Genomic DNA, 5,906 nt, shown 5'->3' with positions numbered 1-5,906 from the left:
GCCGTGTTATGGCAGCCGGAGTGGAGACTGGAGACTGGAGACCCTCCCCCGGGCGCAAAGCAGCGGATCAGGTGGACACTCAGCATCCCTCACATTCCTGCATCACTGGACGATAAAGGGCAGGCCTGTGCATAAAATGCTCGAGTTTGTTCTATATCCTCCTTTTATGATGGCTTTTAGCCTGACATTCAACCATGTGACGTGTGTTCAAAACATGAGGAGATGCTTTAAGCTGTAACGTCCCTATGGTGTTCTTCTGGGGGTTTACATTTTTACATTGACCTTTAGTTTTTTTTAAGAGGGGTGGGGGTGGGGGGGCATGTTATGACACAAAACAAATGTGCATGTTCTGATCTGTGGCATCTATTTTATTCTTGACAAACAGATTTTACTGTGTGTGTTTTCGTATTTTCCCATGAGCCTTAGTCGGCGAGGCGCTCCATGGTACAAGTACACCATTTCATCTTAACTCATAAAAAAAATATGATGGTCAGAGTGCTTTGGGTCAGAACATCACAAAATCACACAACCGACCTTTCCAATAAAATACAAATTGAACATTTCACTACTTTTAGACCCCATATGTTAGTAGAGCCATCTGCTGGCAATGATGGACCCCTCACGTTGCCTTCAATAAATAATACTAATACTAATAGTTGTAATAAGATGAGCAAAAAGATAAATTAGGTTATCATCTTGTAGAAATGTATTAAAATGCAAAATGTAATAAGAGTGTGTAAGTTATGTGTAAGTTTTGTGTTGTTGAGGAGTAACATTTCTTATACGTGCACTTTGGTACCATTCAAGACTTGTGCAGAGCATGTGCCATTTCCACGTGTGACTCATGAGTCAGACATATTAGCTGTGAAGGAAAACTTGAGGGCATTTTTGTGAAAGGGCAAAGGCTCGTCTGTTCTGAGGATGTGCAGTCATACAGATGTAGTCATGTCTGCAGGGCTGTTGATTATCACAAATACATTTTAGAGCATGTTTAGCTCATGTGATAAACAAAGTGTGCTTCATATACAATAAATGGGACAATCTTCTTTGGCTTATATTGATTTTCCAGAGAAGTGAAAACTCGTAATTTAGTATAAGTGGGTTGTTTTTGTTGACCTCTTGTGGATACATTAATGGAGTGATGCAATCAGGGTATGTGTACATGTACTGCTGCCAAATAAAGACCTTCAAGAGGTGGGACGAATCATTTAAGATAATCCTTTTAGTCCCTCGGTGGGGAAATTACAGGATTACAGCTGCATTGCTCACAAGTAAATAAAGATTAAAAATCAAGTAATATAAATAAACAGAACGGTAATAAAAACAAAATTAAAAATCAAACAGTAAGAAGTAATATTAAATATACAGATGGAATAAAAAAATTGTATAAAAGTACTTAAACGTACTTAAACGTAATGGATATTGCACGTATTAGGTATTGCACCCCGTGATGAATTAAAGTGTTCAGAATGCTCAAAGTGATTTGTGTTCACAAGTTTTCAGAGTGTTCAAAGTGATTTGTGGCCTACTGGGCTCAGCTTGTTGTGCAGCCTGACGGCAGCAGGGAGAAAGGACTTGCAATGCTCTACCTCGGACACCGGAGATGAATCAGTCGGTCGCTGAAGGAGCTGTGCAGCGCGGCCGGAGGGATGAGAGCTTCGTCATCATCCTCCTGTCACCCACCACCTCCACAGTATCCTAAGGACACCCCAGCACGCCGCTGGCCCTCCTCACAAGTTTGTCCAGTCTCCTCCTGTCAGCCGCCGAGATGCCGCTGCTCCAGAAGGCCACTCTATAAAAGATGTCTGATGCCACCACAGAGTCAAAGAAGGTCTTCAGGAGTGCTCCCCGCAACCCAAAAGACCTCCGTCTCCTCAGCAGAAAGAGTCTGATTGAACGTTCTATTCATTTAAAACCTTTCAACAATGTGTTCAAACGGTGATTTCTCACTAAAGGAACATTGATAGCGGGTGCTCAACAAAAGTCATCGTCACAAAGAAGTTCCATTTCATTTGAGTTATATTGGTAAGATGTTGATTATTGAATTCCATAATACAATCCAGACACAACAAAAACAATCTGCAATCACTGTGACATTTTTTTTTTACAGATGTCTTTGCTTTCGTACAAATGTTATGTTGTGATTTACAGAAATCTGTGAGGTATTGCATAATAACAGGTTATAATGAATAAATATGAGTCCACATGGCAGCGGCATCCTCTGGAGTTTGATTCAGTTGACTTTATGTTGTTTTGTAAGGATTAGTCAACATTTCATGACAACTAAACTAATTCTTCTCTGAAACATAACCTCACCACCCCTGTGTCAGTCAGCTCAAGTCTGTACTGAGGCAATCACGTGCTTGTGCTGTCAGAGGTCATCAAATATCTGCAGCTCGAGCTGAAAACACAATGCAGCCCTTTATTGTGAATCCATAACATGCAGAGTTGATCAATGAAAGATGCAACGCTGGAGCGTGACTTCTCTTTCACAGCCCGCAATGCTTTACGTCGCATCTTTCGTCCATTTACTGCCTTGCAAAATGAACATTTAAAGCATTGATATGCATTGAGAGCAGTGCGTTTGTTTTTGTGTTCACTTTTCTGAAGCATGTATTGCATGTAGCACATACCATATTTCAGCGGGGGGCAGTGTTGCTCTATAAATACACTTGTGCTTCACACTGCTCAGTGATGTCTGTGTGTGTGTGTGTCTCAATCGCTTACCTAATTTACAATCATCATATAATTTAATTATTTTAGTTTCTCTCCAAACTGAAGTCAAAAAGAGATCCAACCGTCATGCTCAGCTCTAATTAACCAAAATGCTTTGTGAGTGAATCATGTGGATTGCTCGCCCAGTTGAAATTAATTACCATAGAAGAAACCCTTATGCCTGCTGAAAAGGGGGAAAAAATAAATGAATAAATGATCTCTTAAACGCATCATCTTCATGGAGCGTCACTGTTCCTATCAGTGTAGAGACAATCAGCACTTTGTGCAACATAAAAAAATCTATTCCAATTGACAAAAAAAGCATCGGTGTATCAATACCAAGATCAATAGTATACTTTGCTCTGGTCCTCAGTGACTCCATACATTGTTTGTTTCTTGCTGGTTTCTCAGTGAAAACAGCACTGATGCTTTCAAAAAAGGTAATTTCATGGCTGGACAATGAGGCACTGTGTTATGGATGTATTCACTCATTTAAGGCCCAGGAAACCTTCAGTGGCGAAAGTGTTTCCTCTCTGGATGTCAAATCGACCTCTGCCCTAAAAAAACAACCCAATCTGACCTTCATCACTTCATTGTCATCTGAGAGAGAATCCTCCAAACTGATTTTAGCATTTGACGACACAGTTTACTGTATATGTTTTTCACATTTACTACAAAACAGTGATTGATTGCACAGATTTGATTTATTAATGCTTACCACAGAGCAGAGGTATGCTCACTGCGACCAATGACAAACCCACACCACACATCTTAAGCTGTGCCCTTGTACTTGACGCATCCACAGCTTGTCACTAGCAGGCATATGGTTGGGAAATAGGCCATGATGACAAGTTGTTCACTAGTGACCGCTGGCTGTGAGATAAATGTTTCTTTTTGTCCTGCCGGTTGGCTCTAATGTCAGGCCGAGAGAAAAGACGCTGCTGTGAGCTTTATGACAAAATGTTTTATCCCCCATTAACCTCCACAGAGTGGGTATCAGGAGGGGATTTCAAGTGGAATAAAGTACCGGTGTCAATAAACAGGTTTGTCACTGAGCTCAAAAGGAGATGACGGGCTAGCATGAAGCGTCCTCCGTCCTTCATTTCTCCTCTTTCTTTTGGGGTCATTCCTTAGCTGCGCTCTGACAGCAACCGATGATAAGAAAAAGATTAAGTATCACAGACTCAACCACAGTCCAATTCACATTCCCAGTTGCTCTGCAGACTCCAAAAAAAAAGCTGTGTCAGGAGCTCTTTTTTTTTGTAATCAGGAAGTTCCATTAGCTTTTTGATTACTCGTCATATAAGCCATATTGGTGGAAGGCCGCCTGACTTACATCCTGAAATCCATTTACAGTACATTGTGTCGCTGAATGTTCCAGACATGATCAAAGGATCAAAGATGTCAATCAGACAAATCAGGCTGAGCTCACCACTGTGTCTGAAATGGATCAGTATACGAGTATACAGCAAGACACAAACTCTGTGGAAACAGATGTGGAAAAAAAGCAGATGTAGTCCACAGGGATCAGCAATCAGCCGTGAAATTCCACCCGTGATGCATCTGGGCACCCATGAAAATGGATATGGCAGCGGCTGATCTGTCAATGGGGACCAATCTGCCTTCTCATCAGGGCTCTTCATTAAAGTCGAGCACTGTCTATTAGAGCCTGTAATCCTCCTCACCCAGTGCCACCCACGACCTTGAGGTGTAACAGCACACACCGCTTTAACAGCTCCTGAGATCTCACAGAGGTGCAGTTAACGTCAGAGGCATTTATGGCTGAACAAAAAAAAACTCTTCTGGAACATAATGTAAGGAGATCTCTTCACACCCCAATTCCTTTTTAAAGTTGTTAGTCACATTACAGCTAAACATAACCAGTAATTTAACTCATCCTCGTGGCGCTGCCATCGCACAGTGTGACTTTTTTCACTGCTCACGACAGGAGTGTGATCACCATAGTGGCTGCTTAATTGAGCTGGATGCATGTCAATGATTTCACTTAGAGGGGATCATCAAGATTCAGACAAGCACCTGGTCCTTTATGCGCCTGTAGAAGCCTGGCAGGAAAAAAACGATTACCGGCCCCATTTGTTCTCTATAGACAGTTGTGACCTTTCCAATTGGCACATCCTCTTACGAATATGACGGCTTTTCTTTCCCAAAACCAGGAGTGATCTTGCATTTAATATGCACATAAATTGCATATGTGCTTGTTGGGGCGCTCAGAGCAAGAACATACTGTACAATCAGAGTGGTGCTGCTTTTAGACGTCGGATGTGTCCGTTGTCAGGAGAAGTTTATACTGTAGTAAACCCATTGTCTTCGTCTTTCGGCTCCACTCTCACAGTTCTCAGAAAAAAAGGGCTCCATCCAGGAAATGATTTATATCGTCGCCTGTGCATCTGTTAACAAATGGCTTCATTTAATGTCCAGTGTGGTGAATAAATAACAATACGAGTCGTGTGTTATTACCATGAGAATGTGGGTTCAGTTTGCCGCGGACGGATGTAGCAAAATTAATACAGTATAGCAAAAAACAGCAAATTCAATGGCTGTATTGTTATGGATGACTAACATAAGCTTTTATTTGGCATTATGCAGTGTAAACAATAAGATGCCAAAAAGACAAAAGTATTCCTCCCGAGCCCTCTGAGCGATTGTAAACCCCATGAGGACTATTGGCCTGTAAGATCTGGTTTCTGGACCGTTAACTCGTGATGTAAGAAATACAAGACAAAACACACACATGGGAAATACAAAGCCGAATACGAGCTTTTACAAATAAAATTTCCAGTCTCCCTTTGTACAAAGTGGTTAAAGATTGTATCACAAAATGAATTTCTGCAGCGTGGTTGGGGTTAGGAGCACAGGGAGTTATTGCCAAAATCATTGTTTACTTGAATGAATTACTTCGTTGGTAGAACTATAGGATGCAGGACGAGCAAAAGAAAGAGCTCAAAATGTTTGATTTGGAAATGATTTGAGTTAATCTTTTTGTACCTGATGTTTATCAATTGAATTACCATATGACCGTTTTAATCATTTCCAGCGTATGTTGTATTACACTTTACTTTAACTTGTTAATGCTTATGGTCTTGAGTGGCACCTGAATTGCATCGCTTGGGCCTTTTCAGTACTGAAAGGGCCAGGCTTTCAGTGGGAAGCTGCAAATGAAGCTGTGAAAA

The sequence above is a fragment of the Clinocottus analis genome, unplaced genomic scaffold, assembly GCF_023055335.1.
Source record: "Clinocottus analis isolate CAN_PGR_092001 unplaced genomic scaffold, fCliAna1.0.p SCAF_8, whole genome shotgun sequence".
Taxonomy (NCBI): Eukaryota; Metazoa; Chordata; class Actinopteri; order Perciformes; family Cottidae; genus Clinocottus; species Clinocottus analis.
This window is presented reverse-complemented; position numbering follows the sequence as displayed.